Genomic DNA, 23297 nt, shown 5'->3' with positions numbered 1-23297 from the left:
AAATGTACCGGCACCATTGGCTGATGTGGACGGAGTCGGACAGCCAGGGTTGCCCTGGTCCGCTGCTGTGGCCGAATTCAGCGCCCCCGTCATCATCTGGTTAGCTGACCTACTGCCCAGCACGCTGTCCAGCACATCATAAACCGCCGGTACACTCCCCCGCCCAGCTCCACTCCCCTGCCCAGCTCCACTCCATTTTTAAGCTTTTTCAGCCTGTTTATCAATTGCTCTTTAATGCGAACATATTCTGCCCAAGATAAACACTTCACTAGTTCAGAGTTTCTCCTTCCTAGTTATTCAAGTTTATCCTGCAACTCTGGAAAACAACAAACCCAGAGTAAATACTGTGTTTCCTCAACAGACATTCTCAGACACGCCCACAGATGTCGTCCACAGATGGACCTAGTATTCTTTGGTTCCCACTGCGAATAAACGTTCTTGGTTCCGGAAGCTACTTTTGTTGGTGGAAACGAACAGCAGCGAACCGGTTCAAAATAAGGTTCGCGAACCAGAGCGGTGCCGGTTCCACGTCGGTGGAAAAGCACCCTGAGTGATTATCTAAAACATGTAATCAAACACATGCCAATTTTAAACAAAAATCTTTGCCCCCTAAACCCAATAACTGGATGTTTAACCTTCAGCAGCAACATCTGCAATCAAATGTAACTTATTGGAGGACTTTTGGCGCCACTCTTCTTTACACATCAGAGGGTTTTCCAGCATGAAGCATGCCGCAGCATAGGACACTTTGTTTTTCTTCAGCCATTCAGAGGTGGACTTGCTGGTGTGTTTTGGATCATTGTCCTGCTGCAGAACCCAAGTTCGTTTCAGCTTCAGGTCACAAACAGATGGCCAGACATTCTCCTTCAGGACTTTTTGGGTAGACAGAGGAATTCATGGTTCCATTTATCACAGCAATACTTCCAGGTCTTGAAGCATTATCTCCATGTTTTATTTTAGATTTGATGTTCTTTTTCTGAAATGTGGCGTTACTTTTACATCAGATCTGCAAAAAAGTTCATCATTTGGCTCGTTAGTCCACAGAATATTTTCCAAAATGTCTTGAGGATCATCAAGATGTTTTCTGGCAAAATTGAGACGAGCCTTAATGTTCTTTTTGCTCAGCAGTGTTTTTTGTCTAGAAATTCTGCCATGCAGACCAATTTGCCCAGTCTCTTTCTTATGGTGGAGTCATGAATACTGACCTTAACTGAGGTAAGTGAGTTCTCAGGATGTTGGGGTCTTTTGTGACCTCTAGGATGAGTCGTCACTGTGTTCTTGGGGTAATTTTGGTTGGCCGACCACTCCTGGGAAGGTTCATCACTGTTCCACATTTTCATCATTTGGGAATTATAGCTCTCACTGTGGTTTGCTGAAGTCCAAAAACCTTAGAAATGGCTTTATAACCTTTTCCAGACTGAGACATTTCAATTACATTACTTTTCTGGATATTGGTCTGCTTTGCTTTGACATGTCTCTCCAAACCATCACTGATCATCAGTAATTTTTATATTTTATTTGGAAATTAAGGAACCAGAGTCTGGAGGAAGAGTGGAGAGACACACAGTCCAAGTTGCTTGAGGTCTAGTGTGAAGTTTCAACAATCAGTGATGGTTTGGAGAGACATGTCATCTGCTGGTGTTGATCCACTGTGTTTTATTATCAAGTCTAAAGTCAGTGCAATGTTTTCCTGGAAAATCTTAGGAAAAGAAATAAACGCTTAAAATAGATCACTCTGCGTGTAATACACCTACATATTATGAGTTATATATGAGAAATAAAGTAACTTTTCACTGATGTCTTACATACTCTGGACATTATGCTGGATATCCTGGATGTGTCTATATTTTAGCTAATCTAAACTAAAACTGCAGATCGTTGGTCAGCTCTATTCTTATTTAATTAGCACTTTAATTAACAATTACTAGTCAGATTAGCTATTCTTCCTCTGGGCTATTAAACTCTATATCTCTGGTTCTTTTTCGGTCTGGTTCACGGTGTCGCGTCACAGCTCTTCTTTATGCATTTCCTTCACATTATCCCGGACTTAATGAGACTACAGCCCGCACTGTAATATTCAGCACCTGAACTCCACTGAGCCCCAATCAGCCTCTGTGTTTCATCTGAATTCAGCCTTTCCTCCATATTCAGCATTCAGCAGATGAAGAACTCTGAAGATAAGCAGAGGTCATTCCACACACACTCACACACACACTCACACACTCTCACACACTCCAGCAGCAGATTTAAACATTCATGCAGTGTTTATCCCTCACAGTCATAATGGCAAGTGGAGACAATGTTTAGCAGATAGGATTTATTGACTTTATTCCGAAGCTGTTTCTGAGACACTTTCACATCCTTAGAGATTCACTCTGACCTCTGCTCTAACCTTCCCTTCAACTCTAACTAGCACACACTCACACACACACACACACACACACACACACACACACACACACACACACACACACACACACACACTCCTGCTTTAGCATTCCACAGGTGTGAACACGAGAGACAGGAGATCACCCACTATGGCTTCTGATTAAAAAGGCAAGATAGAAAGAAAGGTGGTGTCTGGTGGAGAATGTTTGTATTTGGTGGAGTGTGATAGTGTTTGGTTGGAGAATTATGGTGTTTGTTTGAAGAATAGTGGTGTTTGTTTGAAGAATGGTGGTGTTTGTTTGAAGAATGGTGGTGTTTGTTTGAAGAATGGTGGTGTCTGATTGAAGAATGGTGGTGTCTGATTGAAGAATGGTGGTGTCTGATTGAAGAATGGTGGTGTTTGGTTGGAGAATGGTGGTGTCTGGTTGGAGAATGGTGGTGTCTGGTTGAAGAATGGTGGTGTCTGGTTGGAGAATGGTGGTGTCTGGTTGAAGAATGGTGGTGTCTGGTTGGAGAATGGTGGAGTTTGTTTGAAGGATGGTGGTGTTTGGTCGGAGAATTGCGGTGTCTGATTGAAGAATGGTGGTGTTTGGTCGGAGAATTGCGGTGTCTGATTGAAGAATGCTAGTGTCTGGTCAGAGAATGGTGGTGTCTGAAGAATGCTGGTGTTTGGTTTCAGAATGGTGGTGTCTGATTGGAGAATGGTGGAGTTTGTTTGAAGAATGGTGGTGTTTGGTCGGAGAATTGCGGTGTCTGATTGAAGAATGCTGGTGTCTGGTCAGAGAATGGTGGTGTCTGAAGAATGCTGGTGTTTGTTTGAAGAATGAGAGACAGACAGAGAGAGAAAGACAGAAAAACACATTCTACGTGCAGATGCACGTAACAAGGATGTTAATATTTGGTGGAGAATGATGGCGTTTAGTAGAGGATGTTAATATTTGGTGAAGAATTTTTGTTTGGGAGAGGATGTTAATATTTGGTGATGTTTGGAAGAGAATGTTTGTATTTGGTGGAAAATGATGGTGTTTAGTTGATGTATGTTAATGTTTGGCAGAGAATGATGGTGTTTGGTAGAGAATGTTAATGTTTGGTGGAAAATTATGATTCTGTTAAGTAGAGAATAATGGTGTTTAGTAAATAACGTTGATGTTTGGTAAAAATTGATGGTATTTGGTGTAGATTGTTGGTATCTTCCGTGTCCTCTATATGAGGTGAACTCTAGTCTTGATCTTATTTCCATTAGTTGCAGTCCATGAGTATTTGTTCCAAAATGTTCTTCATTCACATTAGATTCAATCTAAAACGAAATGCTTTGGTCTTTCCATCCCGCAAAGGCAGAAATCTATGAATATATTACAGCCATAAATCATCAAATGAGCTAAATAAGTGGACTGAGGCTAAAAGCTGCATTGAGAGAGAATGAAGAGTAAATTACAGTGGAATATTAATGGAAACAGATGCTGTAATTACAGTGCCCTCCATAATTATTGGCACCCCTGGTTAAGATGTGTTCTTTAGCTTCTCATAAATTGAGTTTTGTTCAAAATAATATAGGACCACGATGGGAAAAAAAGTAAAGTCCAACCTTTAACTCAAGTAAATTTTAAGGGGGAAATAAAATCCCTGACTAAGAAATAATTATTCTTCATAAAATCACCTGTTCCACAATTATTGGCACCCCTAACAATTCTTAGGAAATAAATTTAATAAAAGTATTTCTGTCACTTCTACAGTAGTTTACGAAGTTGATCAGAGTATGTAGGAACATTTAATTAGTAATTCACAACTTCCTGTTTCCCTGGGGTATAAATATTACGTGACACAGAGGCCATTTATCTTCAACATGGGAAAGACAAAGGAACATACCATTCAAGTGAGGCAGATGTGTGTTGACCTTCACAAGTCAGGCAATGGCTACAAGAAAATCGCTACTCGCCTACACCTGTCCATATCTACTGTCAGAGGAATTATTAAGAAGTTTAAAACAACTGGAACAGTGGTAAACAAGCCTGGACGAGGACGCAAGTTTATTTTGCCACCACGCACAGTGAGGAGGATGATAAGAGAAATAAAAAGTTCTCCAAAGCTCACTGTTACAGAATTGCAACAAATGGTAGCTTCTTGGGGTCACAAAGTCTCCAAAACAACCATCAGGTGCTATCTACATGCCAACAAGCTGTTTGGGAGGCATGCACGGAAGAAACCATTTCTCACTCACAATCATAAACGCAAACGTTTGGAGTTTGCTAAGCGGTACTGGGACTTCAACTGGGACCGTGTGCTTTGTTCAGATGAAACAAAGATAGAGCTTTTTGGCAACAAATGCTCTAAGTGGGTCTGGCGTAACACAAGAGCTGAGTATGCAGAAAAGCACCTCATGCCCACTGTGAAATACGGCGGGGGATCAGTGATGCTGTGGGCCTGTTTCTCTTCTAAAGGCCCTGGGAACCTTGTTAGGGTGCATGGCATCAGGAATGCTCTAAAATACCAGGACATTTTAAAACAAAATCTGGTGGCTTCTGCCCGAAAGCTGAAGATGGGTCGTCACTGGGTCTTTCAGCAAGATAATGACCCTGAACATGTGGCCAAATCTACACAGAAATGGTTCACCGCACACAGAATCAAGCTCCTCCCATGGCCATCTCAGTCCCCAGACCTCAACCCCATTGAAAACCTGTGGGGTGAGCTGAAGAGGAGAGTGCAGAGGAGAGGACCCAGGTCGTTGGATGATTTAGAGAGAATGTGCAAAGAGGAATGGTCAAAGATCCCTCTTTCTGTATTCTCCCATCTTGTGAAACATTACAGGAGAAGATTAGGTGCTGTTTTGTTGGCAAAAGGGGGTTGTACAAAGTATTAACATCAGGGGTGCTAATAATTGTGGCACACATGATTTGATGTTAAATAATTATTTCTTAATGTGGGATTTTTTTCCTACTGAATAAATTCACTTGAGTTAAAGGTTGTATTTTACTCTTTTTTTCCACTCAATTTATGAGAAGCTAAAGAACACATCTTAACCAGGGGTGCCAATAATTATGGAGGGCACTGTAAGTGCAGGATGTTACTCGCAGCAGCTTTTCAAACATTGATCTTTATTTAGAGGAGGAGAGAACATGAAGGACGGAGAGTTTCTGTGTTGAGAACGGAGAAAAAGACAAAAGAAGAGAGCATCAATACTTCATCGTTTTACTGTCTTCTCTTTTTCCAATTTCTTCTCATTCTTTTCTTTCTGCTTTATTTGATCTGAATTGTTCAAGCAATAAAAAACACTAATTTTCCACAAAACAACACCAACAATGTTCGCAAGATGCTCCAACACATACCATCGTTCTCGACCACATCTCATCATTTTCCACCAAACATCATCATTGTCTACAAAAAACTTTTTTCTCCACATCAATCCAAACCTCAAACACACTTTTTGACGTGATCGTTCAGGATTACACAATCACTTATTTAGGATTTCTTAAAATCAATCAAAGCTGAGGTGTCTTTTATTGAACATGGCTGTAGATGTTCTTCAGTTCAGCCTCAGACCTTTCCCTCAAATCCTGCTCTCCTAACAGTGCATGACTGATGCCAGAACTCGTTTTCACAAACTCTGAAAAACAAATCATGCCCTGTGTTTTTGAGTGGAAAGGTAAATAATAGTCTATCAGTTTGAATCTAACCTGACATTATATATTCCAGACGAATGTTCCTGTCAGCTGTGGTTTACTAACCAGTATCTGCAGAACGAGAGCAGTTAGCTTCAGTTTTCTGGACAGAAAAAAAAACTCCATTCGGAAGGTTGGCCATTGGTGGTGGGGAATGTATAAGACATAGACACATACAGTATGATGAATGAATAGGCATATAGACAGACATACAGGGGTCGGACAATGAAACTGAAACACCTGTCATTTTAGTGTGGGAGGTTTTATGGCTAAATTGGAGCAGCCTGGTGGCCAATATTCATTAATTGCACATTGCACCAGTAAGAGCAGAGTGTGAAGGTTCAATTAGCAGGGTAAGAGCACAATTTTACTCAAAATATTGCAATGCACACAACATTATGGGTGACAAACCAGAGTTCAAAAGAGGACAAACTGTTGGGGCATGTCTTGCTGGCGCATCTGTGACCAAGACAGCAAGTCTTTGTGATGTATCAGAAGCCACGGTATCCAGGGTAATGTCAGCATACCACCAAGAAGGACCAACCACATCCAACAGGATTAACTGTGGACTCAAGAGGAGGCTGTCTGAAAGGGATGTTCGGGTGCTAACCCGGATTGTATCCAAAAAAACATAAAATCACGGCTGCTCAAATCACAGCAGAATACAATGTGAACCTCAACTCTCCTGTTTCCACCAGAACTGTCTGTCCAGACTATAAATTATTGTGCTCTAAAACCAGGTGTTTCAGTTTCATTGTCCAACCTCTGTATATAGTTCTAGTAAAACATTTAGATGCACAGACTCTAAATGCACAGTCTACACAGATAAAACCTAAATCTCAGCCCTAATACTATAGTTTGCTGTTATGATTATTGAAATTTATATTTTTGTCTTTTGTTTTGCTATGTAAAAGGTATTCAAAGATGCTCATATTCATGCTGATTATATGTTTGTATTGACTAAAGTCTAAAAAATAAAAATATTATATAAAAAAACAGTCCAAAACAATAATAACAAGAGATACTGTGTGTGTGTGTGTGTGTGTACTGGCGGTTTGCATTGCAAAATAACAGTAAAGCAGCAACTGCTAGGCAAGCACCTATCAACAGCCCAGCAACCACAATGCAGCTATGGGTCAATATCAATATAACGTCTCTTTTGTGTCGCAGCATGGCTGTTTAAATTTCCTATTAACACTGTTTAACAATACCTTTTTCAAGATTTACTCTGAATGAATGTTTTTGTACATTTTATACAGTTTTTTTTATATGGGGAGCGATTATTTTTTTTGCCATGTCTAAAGTGCTGCCTGCTTAAATAATGCATAACAATATATTGTCACATCCTGGTCTCGTCTCGTGTCTCTGTGTGTCTTCCCCACGTGACCTATGCTCCCCTGTGTCTCCCGTCTAAGTACCTTTCCACCACTTGTCTCATTTGTAGCTCCGCCCCTTCCCCAGGTGTTTCCAATTATAGTGTGTTTCCTGTTTCTTTAAATAGCCCTCCTCTGCCACTTTGTCTCCGTCGGTCTTTGCACCTTCCCCTGTTGTTTTGTCTTTCTGTGTTTCTCTGCGTTTCATAGCCCTAGTTCTTGCTCCGTGTTTATTTCTTGTTTAGTTTTCTAGTTTCTTGTTTTTTCCTCGTTTCCCCAGTTCTCTGCTTAGTGTTTAGTTCCTTTCTGCTTAGTTTATTTATTATTGTCCAGCCTAGTTTTTCCCTGTCTAGTATTAGCTTCTTGTTTGTTTTCCCTTGTAAATATATATATCCCTGCCCTGTTTAGTTTTGTTTATCTTCTTGGTTATTCTTGGTAGTTTCTAGTTTCTTTGTGTTCTTACCTCGTTTGTTTCTTTGTTTATTTACTCCCTGTTTGTTTATCATTAGTACTTCTTGTTTTGCTTAGTTTTTGTTCTCTAGTCTTACTGGTTTGTTTTGGTTATTGGTTATTTGTTTATCTAGTTTCATTTATTTGGTTCACTCCCTTGTTCCTTGTATATATCTCCCTGTTCCGTATTTAAGTGTTTACTTGTTTCTTGTTTCTTTGCTACTTGTTATTTATTAATTAAATTATTATTTATTGATTTCACCCTACCTGCACTTGTGTCCGCTTTCCTCGTCACCCTGCCTGGGTATTCCTGACATATATATATACACTGGTGTGAAACTTACAGTTTTTCAGATTATTAAACAAACTTTAATATCAAACAAATATAACCTGAATAAATCTAAAAAAAATACACTTTTTAATAAACCATTTCATTTAATAAGGAAAAAAACATCCAAATCTAAATTTAGTCCTTAACTGCGATTAACCACAGTTTTTGGAAAGCTGAGTTTAATTTCACTAATAACCACAACCAGGCCTGACTACTACCAGACCTGTAGAATTAAGAAATCACTTAAACAGAACCTGTCTGACAACACGAAGCAGCTAAAAGATCTCAAAAACCAACACATTATGCCGTGATCTGAAGAAAAAAAAAAAAAAAAAAAACAGTTGGGAAAACATCAGTCTGTCAGTCTGGAAAAATTACAGAGTCATTTCTAAAGCGTTGGGACTCCAGCAAATCACGATGAGAGCTATTATTCACAAATGAAGAAAACATGAAACACTGGTGAACCTTGCCAGGAGCGGCAGGACGGCCAGCCGAAATTACTCAAAAAGGGCATGAACAACTCATCCAGGAGGTCACAAAAGAACCCAAAACAACATCTAAAGAACTGCAGGTCTCACTTGCCTCAGTTAAGGTCAGTGCTAATGATTCAAGAATAATGTCTGGGTGAAGAATTCCAAGGCAAAACTGAATGAAATCATACTGAATGAAAAACATGGTGGTGGTAGTATTATGGTCTGCGGCTGCTTTTCTGCTTCAGGGTTTGGACAACTTGCTGTAATAAATAGAAAGAGGAATTCTGCTGTTCTCAGACAATCCCAAAGAAGAATATCTGTCCATCTGTTTGTGACCTCAAGCTCAGGTGTACTTGGGTTCTGCAGCAGGACAATGACCCAAAGCAACCACCACAAACAAGTCCACGTCTTAAAGACTTCAAAAAAAAAAAAAAAAAACAAGGCTTTAAAAGTAACTTAAGTCAAAATCCAATTATATTGCATTCTCCAATGATTGTGTATCTTGATGTGTACTCCAGGGGTGCACAATTGTGGTGTGCCAGCCCCTCCCCATCCACTACCCCTCTGTGCAGTGTGTTCAGCTGGGTAATGATCACAGACCGGCAGCTACTGTGAACTTAAAAAAAAACGAAGGCTCTTCAGCCACTTGGGGTCGGTCCAGGCCTGCCGTTTCTCAGCAGGAGAGGTTTTACCTGGCACTGAGGGGGTGGAGACCTGCCAGCACACCAACCTCAGCTGGATGTGTGGATTTAGGGGAGATTTAGGGAAGTGTGTGCTGGAATTAATATCTGTATCCTCTCTCTGATTCACACACTGGTACAAAAGGTCAGCCACTGTTTGAGGGAAGGTTTCTGCTCTCATTAATCTCCTTTTATTCTGCGAGCTCCTTCTTTATCTTTTCATAGAATGTGTAACAGAACTCAGGATCAGTCTGTACGTCGGTTTCTGCAACAGATCCTGTCCTGAAGGAGCTTCCAAGAACGCCAGCATGGAGGAAGCGAAGCCCCGGAGGCTCTGCTTCAGTACAGCTTCTTCCTCAAACACACCTGATAAAACAAAACTCACTGCTTAATTACCATATTGAGTTTAGTGAGCTGCATTCAATTCTGCGGCTCAGTGGCTCCCCACCCTAATCCTGGAGGAACCCCTTCTGGGTACATTTGAGGCTTTGTTCTCATGACAACAGAGCAGGGCAATATTTTATAAATACCAACACTTATTTTACATTATTTTTGTCCTAAAAAAATGTGATTTGTTATTTAAGGAGCAAATTGCTAATTTTCCAAAGAGTTGACAGTCAACTGTAAATGTACAGTTTTGTGAGTACCACTTTAAAGATAAGACTACCTTTACGAAGAGTTTATAAATGGTTTACAATTAGTTTATTAATGGTTACTAATTAGGATGTAAATGCCTTAAAAATCATTAATAATCAGTTATAACACACATACGTTAAACAAAGGATAAACAAACAAACTTGAAAAGGATCGTAGGAAAGACTTGTTGTCTTTCATTTTCTCCTTTTCCTTTTTTTCTCCTCCTTTTTGGTTCCCCTCTGTTACAAGTCACCCCTCTACAAAGGTGCGACACGAATGCACTGCTTGCCATGGAATTACTGTAATTTCTGGGCTATTAAATGCACCTGAATGTGAGCCACACCCAATCATTTAAAAAAAAAAAGAATTTGTACATAAACAGGCTGCACCTGACTATAATTTGCAGTTTCCACTTTGTGCAACGTGATACATTTAAACAGAAAGATGTTACAGAAACACTTATTTAAATAGACTATGTACACAAATAACATTACATACCGTAAACACTGTTAAAATACAGTCTACCAGGAAAAGTTGCGAGAGTAAATTCGCTACTGGTAGCTAAGCCTATATTGTGCTTATATTGGCTCTGCCTCAGTGACAGGAGAATGCATGGTGCTTTGTGGAGGTTATGCCGTTCTCTTTAAACCCGTGGCTGATAGTTGATTTTTTGACACTGCTCCTTGCTGTCAGGATTCACTGGCAGACCTAAGCAAAAGTTGCGGCTGGTTTTGGTAGATTATTTCTCGCCGCTTTTCATCCAAACTTTCCTCACAGCTTGGAGCGCCACTTTAAATGCATATTTGTTTTTTTTATTTGCCACATCAATAAGTAAGCTGCAGTGTTCAATGCATGTGAAATTGCATTGTATACCAGTGCCCACAGGTGTGCCTGGTTTGCTCTGCTCACCTCTTGGATCTCTGGGATTTGGAGTTCCCTTGACTGACCGTTCATTTTTGTCTTCACCCTCTGCTGACAGCTAGCAGCGCAGACTGACGCCTTACACACTGCTGAAAGAAATCATAGAGGAAACTGAAATATAATATAACATAAATTAGTCGTTCTGTATAAATTATTCCTTTTGTTGTGATTTCTCGCCTAATACTTCTAGCCTCTTAACCTCCAGGCCTGTTTTTGCCATTTTCCGCTGAATTTTACACACAAATCTTGAGGCCTTATACTCAAACAGGATATAAAGTAGAGACAGTTTCATGAAGTATTGTTATTTAAAAGCCTTTGAAGTTTTATTAGAAATACTTAAAAATGTTGAAAGAATATGATAAAAACAACAAAAAAAATCTAGGCGCTTTTCAAAATTTTACTTTAAAATTCATGTTTTAGAGCCTATAACTTGGTCAGTTCTTGTGGTCGAAAACATTTTTTTATTTAAACTTGTTCCATTAGTGGTCTACTTTCACCCTGTAAAATTTGGAATTAAAAGGTCTTATAGTTTAAAAGATATTGGACCTACAGTAAATAATAACCTTTCAGCAAAGAACAGGCCTATTCTGACAAAAAGCCTTTAAAAAACGTGACTGACTACCTTTCCTGCACTAAATGGGCCTTACACGCTCTCTACTGGGCCATAGAATAAGCCACAAGTGTGAAGTCTCGCAGAAGGCTCTCTTTGACTGGTCAGAGCCTGACGACAGCGGTTAAATTCGGCCTATCGCCGCTCCTGACTCCATTTCTCCGCCTCTGATTGGCCGAGAGGTCTGAGTGACGACACAGTCGCTAGGTAAGGTTCCGAGGAGTAAGGAAGTTTTGGAACGGTAGCGATCGGACATACGGTTCAGTTTATACGAATTAATTAGTGAAGGCATTAATAAGATGATCCGCCGCTTTTTGGGAGCACTCTTTACGCTTTCCTGAGGATTTCTACAGACTGGAGAGGAGTATCAGGTCGAGTTTGGTATCGGATTGAAGCTCTCACTCTGCTGAACGGGGTGAGTGCCTGTGTTTCGGTCTGAGCCGCGAGGGCGGGGTGAGGGGCTCCTCAAAGCGCTGCTCTAATTTTTCCAATGAGATGAATCTGAAGTTAAAAAACTTACTCTTTTGCCTGTAACTCAGTAACGGTACACTTTAGAGATGAAAGGCGTATATCCCCGTAATCCCGAGAGCCTGCCCGTTCGTTTGATGTATATTTTAGCCCCCTTTGGTAAACTATGTCGTTATGAAAAATATGAATATTCATATCATAACTATTTTTTTCTTAAAATCTTGTCTGCAAGGTATATTAACACGGGAATAGTTAATATTTGAGAATATATAAAGATAAAATGACCTAGATGACTGAAAAGCTGAGATTCTAAGCTTTTAAATGGTATATAGCTTGTCTATATTGACCCTACAGTTACTCAGATAAACACAAGCAAATATGATTTTAATAATTCATGCGGATTTCTGGCCCGCCGGCGGGCCAGGGCATGTTAAGAGGCTAGTTGTCAAATATATATATATATATATATATATATATATATATATATATATATATATATATATATATATAAAACTATATATATATATATATATATATATAAATAACTATATATATAACTATATATATATATATATATATATATATATATATATAAGTTCATCCCTACTTTTGTTCACATAGTGTAAAAGAAAGCTGTCAATAATTAATAGGGAAGATTAATCTTACACAGCAACACCTAGAGAAATACAGCAGGATCTCAGGATCTCCCACCCTGTAAAAGTCTTTTTTTAATCAGTCTATTTTCAGACCTGTTTAGGTAGCAAATCCACTCAAGTTCCTCTGATCTTCTGCTCTGGTCTGATTGCAATCACAGCAGAATGGAATGAGGGAGAGGAAGAAGAACCAGAGACAGAAGGTCTCTGAGGACGAAGAAAAGCACGTCATCCGCTCTGCAGTCAGCCGGAGAAACCAGGACGAAAATTGAATTAGATACTTCAATTAGATCCCCATTTTCGAAAGTGTGAACGTGCTGCATAAACATACATACATACATTATATATATATGTATATACCCGACTGATGGAGTGATGGACGGACAGTGAAGAAGTGCAGTTTATCTCTCCCTCTCATCACCTCTTTTTGTGGTAAAGGAGACAGCTGGGAGTGACGTGTTTAAGAGGTCTTAATTAAGAATACGTGAAATGAGATGTCACACTGGAACTAATGGTTGTAGATGTGAAAAATTACGTTAGCATAATTGCGAGTGATTTTATCATTACACGCCTTTTACAGGGGCATCAGAAACAGTGTACATACACAAGGGTTCTTTGAGTGATAGAATCCACAGTGGCTTGCAAAAGTATTTATATCCGTTACAAGGATATAATTGTGCAGTAGAAAGAAAATTATACATGGTTTTCAAAAAGTTTAATCAAATAAAAATTTGAGAAGTGTGATGTGCACAAGTATTTCACTACTACTACTCTGAAAACCCAATATAAAAAATAAAGTGCAATAAATTGCCTTCAGAAGTCACATAATAAGCGAGTTACACAATAATTAATTGCCCTGACGGACAGTTCTGGTGGAAGATGTACATTGAATTCTGCCGTGATTTGAGCAGCCGTGGTTTTATATTTTTTGGATACAATCCGAGTTAGCACCTGAACATCCCTTTCAGACAGCTTCCTCTTACAGCGTCCACAGTTAATCCTGTTGGATGTAGTTGGTCCTTCTTGGTGGTATGCTGACATTACCCTGGATACCGTGGCTCTTGATGCATCACAAAGACTCGCTGTCTTGGTCACAGATGCGCCAGCAAGACGTGCACCAACAATTTGTCCTCCTTTGAACTCTGGTATGTCTCCCATAATGTTGAGTGCATTGCAATATTTTGAGCAGAACTGTGCTCTTACCCTGCTAATTGAACCTTCACTTCTGCTCTTACTGGCGCAATGTTCAATTAATGAAGATTGGCCACCAGGCTGCTCCAATTTAGCCATGAAACCTCCCACACTAAAATGACAGCTGTTTTAGTGTCCAACCCCTGTACATGATATGGTATAGACATTTTACTGTAAGCAATAATCCACAATGTCCCCAGTAAGTAAAGTAAGTAGACTTCCTTTCATTGAAGCAGTTGTGCTTAGGATGTTCTTCAATTTCACCGACAGCATAATAATAATAATAATAATAATAATAATAATAAAAATAGTATGCATTGGCTGGGGATCCATCCATCAATAGAATAAAGCAGTGCTTACAATAGGGCCTTGAGGTATGCCATTATAAACAGGGGGTGCTAAGCATTAACGACCCTTTTAATAGGGAAATTTGTGTGTTTTAATAGACGTGGTGAACCAACTCAAAGATAAAACAAAGACAAAATTAACAGCAACATACAGTCTGTCACAGTAGATTTCAAGTAATTTGTAAAATACGGAATATTTAGAGCAATAACGTTCCCATTTGGGCAATCCTGTATAAAATCTCCATCTAAAAAGCTACATTTATTCCTTTGAGCCTGAGTTATTCTCTACTTCTAACAGGCTCTGAATGACTAACTCACAAATTACCTGAGAGAGTTGTTCTAGTAATGGCTTTTTAATCACCTCCAAAATCATTATACCCTCAAAGAGCTCCCTCACCAAACTCTCATACGCAGAGCTGAAAACCCCCTCAGTTTTTACACTGTCAGAACATTTAATGACATACAGACCAACAAGGAAAGTCTAAATTGCTAAATAAGCTCATTAGATTAAAGCAGGGTTGTGTGAGAGTTGGTATTTCTTTACACTTTTCCCCCCGAACTTCAAGAACACGAATTACACATGCATTTCTGGACAAGCTGAGAGACACAGAAGCAGTGTACTGAGATTAACTAACGTTACAAGACTTTACACTACTGGTTTAACTCTACAGAAATGTTACGTTTATTTTTCAGCTCTGGAAAAAAAAATAAGAGACTACTTAAAAATAATAATTTTCCTAGATTTTACTAAATTAAAACCTCTTGAATATAATCAAGAGGAAGGTGCATGATCACAAGCCATCAAACCAAGCAGAACTCTTGATTTCTTGCACCAGGAGTGCAGGCATAAAGTTATCCAAAAGCAGTGTGTAAGACTGGTGGAGGAGAACGTGCCAAGATGCATGAAAACTGTGATTAAAAACCAGGGTTATTCCACCAAATATTGATTTCTGAACTCTTAAAACTTTATGAATATGAACTTGTTTTCTTTGCATTATTTGAGGTCTGAAAGCTCTGCATCTTTTTTTGTTATTTCAGCCATTTCTCATTTTCTGCAAATAAATGCTCTAATGACGATATTTTACTTGGAATTTGGGAGAAATATTGTTTGTAGTTTATAGAACAAAACATCAATGTTCATTTTACTCAAACATAAACCTATAAATAGCAAAATCAGAGAAACTGATTCAGAAACTGAATAGGTCTCTTAATTACTTCCAGAGCTGTACAGCACTAAATAAACGTAATCGAATAGAAGAATATACAACATACAACCTCCTTTAATACCATTTTTTTCTGCTGTAGACTGAAAACATTTGGGTTCAATACACACAGATGTACATCTGATACACAGTTCAGAAGAAAGAACCTTCTGTCTGAAACCACCAATTTTTCTTTTAAGCAAAAGTATTAAAATATATTAATTTTAATTTACTTTAAGTTTATAAGACTTAAGTGACCCACTGACTTGACTTTCCTTCTGCATTCTTCTTCTGTGATGCTTTTCCAGGCTGCAGTGGGTTTTGGGTCAATATCTTGCTGCATGATGAAGAATCTCTCAATCTGTTTTGTTGAATCTTTCTTTAAATTCACAGAGAAAATGTTTCTGTAGACTTTTAAATTCATTTTACATCATTGAAGATTAACGAGCCCATCCCAGAATAAGCCATGCAAACTTAAGACATGACACTACCTCCACTGTGTTTCACAGATGAGCTGCTATGTTTGAGATCATGAGCAGATCCTTTCTTTCTCCAAACGTTAGCTTTACCTTTCCATCACACTGGTAATCCAGGGTAATCTTTGTCTCATTAGTCCATAATCAGTCCACAGGCTTGTCTCTGTACTTCTTGGTTAATTCTAGCCTGGTCTTCCTTTTTTATTGCAAATTAGTGGTTTTCATCTGTCTAGTAAAGCCTCTGTACTTTTTGTTCATGAAGTCTTCTGTGAACAGTAGATTGATATCTACCTTCACTACTGCTCTCTGGAGATTGTTGCCGACGTCACAAACGTTGATTTAGGGTCTTCCTTTACAGCATTCACAATCCTTTTGGATTTGGATTTTGGATCCACAATCTTGTGGATTTCCTTGGTCTACCTGTTCAACATCTGTTACTTAGTACACCAGTGATGACTTTCTTCTTCAGGACATTCCATTCAGTTGTTCTGGCTATTGACAATATTTGTTCAGTGGTTCTGATTGATTTTCCATCTTCTCTCAGCTTCACAGTTGCTTGTTTTTTTCAGCCATAGACTCTCATAGCTCTCTGTTTTTTAAATAAATGCTTAGTCTGCACAGATAAAACCCAAATCCGAAAATGTGTGCTGTTTATTGTTTGAATAGTTAATGTTACAAGACACACCTGAACAACAAAACACACCTGACCTGATAGTCACATGTTCTCATACTTTTGCTCATGAGAAAAATTGTTGGGTTCAGACAGAAGGTGCAGAAGGATCTGTCTATTAGATCCAGATTGAAGTAGTTGGAAATAAAAGCTTGAAATGTGAATCTTATATTTATATTTTAATGTCAAACTCAAATGTTTTCACTCTACAGCAGAAATAAAGGGATTGAACCCAGTGTTCCAAAACCTTTGGAGGGCAAAAACAGGTCCCAGGGAATAGAACTCTATTTTATATAAATGTACAGGGGTTGGACAATGAAACTGAAACACCAGTCATTTTAGTGTGGGAGGTTTCATGGCTAAATTGGAGCAGTCTGGTGGCCAATCTTCATTCATTGCACCAGTAAGAGCAGAGTGTGAAGGTTCAATTAGCACGGTAAGAGCACAGTTTTGCTCAAAATATTGCAATGCACACAACATTACTGGTGACATACCAGAGTTCAAAAGAGGACAAATTGTTGGTGCACGTCTTGCTGGAGCATCTGTGATCAAGACAGCAAGTCTTTGTGATGTATCAAGAGCCACGGTATCCAGGGTAACGTCAGCATACCACCAAGAAGGACCAACCACATCCAACAGGATTAACTGTGGACGCTGTAAGAGGAAGCTGTCAGAAAGGGATGTTCGGGTGCTAACCCAGATTGTATCCAAAAAACATAAAACCACGGCTGATCAAATCACGGCAGAATTCAATGTGCACCTCAACTCTCCTGTTTCCTCCAGAACTGTCTGTCGCTACAATAAATTATTGTGGTCTAAAACCAGGTGTTTCAGTTTCATAGTCCAACCCCTGTATCAGGCAAATGATTTCGACAGAAAACAGAAAAAAAAAGATATCAAAATATAGAGTTTTATACTCGGCAGGGTTAAAAAGACTGAGTTTAGGTTTAGAGAACAAACAAAGCAGTTAAAACATAACTTAAAACTATGGTTTATTAGACCTGGGTTCAATTTCTCTAGCCATACCGAGACCTGATTACTGCCACACCTGTTCTCAATCAAGAAATCACTTAAATAGGACCTGTCTGATGAAGCAAAGTAGACCAAATGATACTCAAAAACTAGACATCATGCTGAGATCCAAAGAAATTCAGTAATAAATTAGAAAGAAAGTAATTAAGATGTATCACTTTGGAAAAGGATATAAAGCTAATTATAAAGTTTTAAAACTACAGCAAACCAAAAACAGAGACATTATACACAAATGTCAAATTGTGGCCGGCCGACCAAAATTACCCCAAGAGCACAGCGAAGACTCATCCAAGAGGTCCAAAAGGACCCCACAGCAACATCCAAAGAACTGCAGGCCTCACTTGCCTCAGTTAAGGTCAGCATTTCTGACTCCACCATAAGAAAGAGACTGGGCAAAAATGACCTGAATGGCAGAGTGCCAAGACGAAAACCACTGCTGAGCAAAAAGAACATTAAAGCTCGTCTCAATTTTGCCAGAAAACATATTGATGATCCCCAAGACTTTTGGGAAAATGCTCTGTGGACTGCCAAGACAAATAGTGAACTTTTTGTAAAGGTGAATTTTCATTACATCTGGTGTAAAAGTAACACTGCATTTCAGAAAAAGACCTTAAACCTACAGTAAAACATGGTGGTGGTAGTGTGATGGTCTTGGGCTGTTTTGCTGCTTCAGGACCTAGAAGAATTTTTATGATAAATATTACCATGAATTCAGCTGTCTACCAAACAGTCCTGAAGGAGAATGTCCTGTTATCTGTTAGTGAACCTGTAAAAAAAAAAAAAAAAATTATATATATATATATATATATATATATATATATATACTTAATTGTACTTACAACATATTACGACATGTATAAGTATGCTGTAATATATAACAGATTTAAGTACTTACTTAAAATATATAATAAAAATACATTAATATTATGCTTTCATTAAGTGTTTTAAAGTTAATTTTGATCATATTTATTAAAAAGAATATAGTTTATTTAAATAAATAGACTACTATGAAGTACACTTTAAGTTCAATGTAATTCAATATACGTCTAAAATACTTATTTCCAAATATACTTTTTTTGTAAATTTATCGCAAAGTGTGTTAAAATCAGCTGTTACAGTAGTTCACTTACAGTGCAATGTATCATGTAACTTTAAAAAAGTACATTTGCAACACTAAAAATTGTAGTATAATATATTAAAATAATTTTTTATACAGAAGTATACTAGAAGTGTGCTACTTAACAAAAGACAGGAACTAGAAGCATGTTTGTACTCTAATGTAAATGTATTTAACATCAATTCTTAAGAGATTTCTAATATACTTCATGTATAATAGTGATACAGTTGTAATACTCATTAAATGTATCATAATTTTACTGTAAGCATATTTAAAATATGAGGTTACATACATGAAGTTATATGTTCAAATGTATTTTTTGTACAGTTAAGTACACTCAGCACAATTTAAGTAAGACTTTTGTACTATTTTTATGCAATTAAAGTATAATGTGGCTACAAGAAAACTTTAGTGCACTATAGCATTATAATGCTTAATATACTTTAATCTACTTTTTTTTTATTAGGGGACCACAAGCTGAAATGAACTTGGGTTCTGCAGCAGGACAATGATCCAAAACACACCAGCAAGACCACCTCTGAATGGCTTAAGAACAACAAAATGATGATTTCAGAGTGGCATGATCAAAGTCTTGTTTTTAAACATGCAAAATAAATAAGAAATCATGAAGGGGCAAACACTTTATCGGACCACTGTATAAATATACTGTTGAATAAAGTGTACAAGGTGAACTGGGGAAACATGAACTGCATGTAGTGAAGGACACACAGCTTTACATCAATGGAGAACCTTAAAAAAAATCCAATATTATCATCTGTTTTGAACTGCAGCTCTGATTAAAGGTCATTAGAGGTAGTTGTGGGTTTAATTATTGGGCGGATGCTGAGACCCTCCCTGTGGTGTGATATACAGGAGGAGGATGTTCTTTAACAGGAGCTTAAACTCAGCTCTCTGAATGAACTGTCATGTTCCTGATCCGGTGCTACATCATCCAATTAGACGCAACAAAAGAGCCCAGGAGCCTCACGGTAATACAGAGCTAATGACCCAGTATAAGGTAGTGGGAGGGTCTGAGGTATGACTGTAGGTGTGTGTGTGTGCGTGAAAGAAAGAAAGAGAGAGAGAGAGAGAGAGAGAGAGAGAGAGAGAGAGAGAGAGAGAGAGAGAGAGAGGACATGGAATGGTGTGATTAGGGTAATAGAATTGGGCTGGCTCTGCTGCTGGTAAAAAGAAATAAGATGCAGTGGACAGAGGTAAGGGGACAGGCTCTGATTCTGTTGGAGCTCAAAGCAGAACTTGAGGATTATATTGGCACTAAGAAAGATATACACTCCCTGGCCACTTTATCGGAAACCACTCCCTTGTAGCTTCATCCTTGCTGGTGAACAATTAGCCTTTGGAGCCTTTAATAACCATGTTTTCATTAAACAGCTGTTATTGTCTTAGATGATCTATAATCTGCTTGTTTTGTTAACACTTTATTGTAAAGCACATCTCTTGATGTGTTACTTATATTCAGTGGTTGTACTATTGATATGTTACATAAAATATATTTAATATGCTTATTTAACTTACCCAACAGCTAACTCTAAATTTAACCTCAGTCCAAATCCTAATCCTAACCCTGGCCCTAATTCTAACCTCAACACAAAGCTTAATCCTCAACAAAATCTTAGTCGCAGTACTAACCCTGAACTCAGTCCAAATCCTTACCCTAAACTCAGTCCAAATCCTTACCCTAAACTAAACCTCAACACAAAACCTAATTACAATTATTCTGACCTTAGTCCTATCCTGATCTTAACTTTATCGTCAGTCCAAATCTTGACCTTAACTTTTACATCAGTCCAAATCCTGACCTGAACACCTTTACATCAGTCCAAATCCTGACCTGAACACCTTTACATCAGTCCAAATCCTGACCTTAACCTTTACATCGGTCCAATTCCTGACCTGAACACCTTTACATCAGTCCAATTCCTGACCTGAACACCTTTACATCAGTCCAATTCCTGACCTGAACACCTTTACATCAGTCCAATTCCTGACCTGAACACCTTTACATCAGTCCAAATCCTGACCTTACCTTAACCTCAGTGGCCATAGTCCTAACCTTAACCTGATCTTAACCTAAAAGTCAATCCAAATCCTGATCTTAACCTAAATCAGTCCAAATCCTGATCTTAACTTAAATCAGTCCAAATCCTGATCTTAACCTAAGTCAGTCCAAATCCTGATCTTAACCTAAATCAGTCCAAATCCTGATCTTAACCTAAGTCAATCCAAATCCTGATCTTAACCTAAAAGTCAATCCAAATCCTGATATTAATCTAAGTCAATCCAAATCCTGATCTTAACCTAAAAGGTTTAGATCTTAACCTAAAAGTCAGTCCAAATTCTGATCTTAACCTAAATCAATCCAAATCCTGACCTTAGTCCAAATCTTGACCTTAACCTTAGTTCAAATCCTGACCTAACCTTAACCTCAGTCCGAATCATGATCTAAACCTTAACCTCAGCCCAAATCCTGACCTTGGCCCTAATCTTAACCTTAGTCCACATCCTAACCCTAACCCTGGCTGTAGTCCCAACCTTAACCTCAGTGCAAATCCTGACCCTAAAACAGATGTTTTTTTTTTCAGAAGTTCTTAATTCTATTTTACAGGAAAGGTTGCAAAGAGTAATAGTTTAATAGTTTCAGGTGATCTGCTACTTTTAGTCTATTTTTCATATTGATTGATAAGTCTTATCTTTGTGTCTGTGAAACAAAAAGAAATGCATGACTCTAAAAAAATTTCTTTGACTAATTCTGCTCCTTTTTGTTTCTCCAGTGGAACTTCTACATTACTTATGGAAAGCCATGCAGAAACAGCTCCGTGAGTAATCATATATTTTATGGGGATATGAACTGATATGAGAAGGGTAATTGGAAGCATGACTGGTAATATCAGTTATAGTTATTAATCACACTGTTTTACTGAGAATTAGCACATCCTTTATCCATCTGAGCTTCACGCTGTGTGTTAAATGAACTGCCGACTGAAGTTGGTGCCATTTTTTTTTTTTGCATAGTGTTGAGGAACAAATTACAAAATACCCCATTTTCTCCCCAGTTTGGAAGACCAATTACTTAATCCCTGTTCATATGAGCCTTCCATATCATTTGTGATGCTCCTGACACTAGGAGGGTGAAGACAAGAGCATATGATACATATGAAGTCATGACTGATTCATTAGCTGGACCACTTTTATCTTACTTTTACAGGAAGCATCAAATAAATGTGTGTGTGTGTGTGTGTGTTTAAATAGGTGAATTGCATTATCTGAGTGCTAAGCCACTTCCACTATGACCAGGAGATCATTGTTCGAATCCTGTTCATGCAGCTTGCCATCGGCTGCAGTTTTAATGGCTATTATACAGTAACCACACTATTCACATGTTTTCCCTACAGCAGTGTTCTTCAATCCTGGTCCTGACACCCTGTTGCCCAACATTTAGAGGATTTCCTGCTTTAACACAACAACTGCTACTCCGAAGGAGCTTGATAATGATCTGATTAGGTGTATTTGGTCAAATAAAACCCAATGCAATCAGTTGCTTTCAGAAATCACTTAACTAGTTAATAGAGTGCATATGTGTGCAATTTAGTCTCAGTATAAATATAAACACCTGTTCTGTGAAGGCCTCAGAGAACACTAGTGAACAAACAGCATCATGAAGACCAAGGAACTCAGAGATGGAGGGTTAATGGTCAGAGATAAAGTTTAAAGGAGAAGTTTAAAGCAGGGTTAGGTTTTAAAAAACAACATATCCCAAAAAGCACTGTTCAATACATCATCCAAATATGGAAAAAGTGTTCTACAACTGCAAATCTACCAAGACATGGTCGTCCACCCAAACTGACAGATTAAGGAGTAAGGAGAGCACTGGTCACAGAAGGAGCCAAGAGGCCCATAGTCACTCTGGAGGAGCTGCAGAAATCCAAGACTTTTGAAAGCCACTGTATCTGTTATAATATAATGGAGTTGTTGATGAATTGTGCGCGTTATAGAACTGCATGTCTTTTTTTCCAGTTCTTCTTAAACCACAGTCTAATACAAAACTCCCGCCTTCAACTATCACTTTCCGGCTCTTCCGGAGCTCCCTAAACTTCCACACTAATAACAGCGGAGAAACGGCCAGCAAACAAAGACGGAAGACTGCAGGCGTTCCTCCAGGGACAAACAATAGTCAGCTTATGATTTTGAAATGCACTTAGCGAGGCCGGGCTCGGAGCAGACGGATGAGTTTACCAAAGCTTCTCCAGGCTTAATGCACTTTACCGTCACAAATGGCTCATCCGTTTTTACAGCTCCTGTCCTGTCCTCCCACACAGCTGAGGCAGGAAACCAGCGGCAGGAAACTGGAGATGAGAAACAAACAAAGCTGATAAAAAACAATACGGTAACCTTGTTTCATCCCCATCAACTCAGAGGTTAAAAGAAACCCTGATTACAGAGCTGAGGTCCAGGATTATCACCAGAAGCTTGAGTCTGGGGATGCGGCTTCTTTCCACACCAGGTTTAAGGACCCTTCTTGTATATTTAAAACTCTTTGGGCCCTAGAGCAAACAGGCAAAAGGCATGCAGTAATTCTCTTAATTAATCAAGGTGGGTTTTAGA

General features: G+C 38.6%; 1 protein-coding gene across 12 annotated transcripts in view; it reads right to left on the bottom strand.

Annotated features, from left to right (window-relative positions):
• Positions 1-23297, bottom strand: part of rpl38 (ribosomal protein L38) — an 888922-nt gene that overhangs the window by 146869 nt on the left and 718756 nt on the right. Inside the window, exon 1 of one of the 12 annotated variants that reach the window (XM_049464412.1) lies at positions 2059-2063. The exons of the other annotated variants lie outside the window; for them this stretch is intronic. The gene's annotated coding sequence lies outside the window, so the exon portion shown is untranslated. Of the gene's footprint in view, positions 1-2058; positions 2064-23297 lie in introns of those variants that run through there. 12 annotated transcript variants of the gene reach the window in all.

Source organism: Astyanax mexicanus, chromosome 15 (assembly GCF_023375975.1).
Source record: "Astyanax mexicanus isolate ESR-SI-001 chromosome 15, AstMex3_surface, whole genome shotgun sequence".
NCBI lineage: Eukaryota > Metazoa > Chordata > Actinopteri > Characiformes > Acestrorhamphidae > Astyanax > Astyanax mexicanus.
Note: the sequence above shows the minus strand (reverse complement) of the source record. Positions and strands in the feature narration are given on the sequence as shown.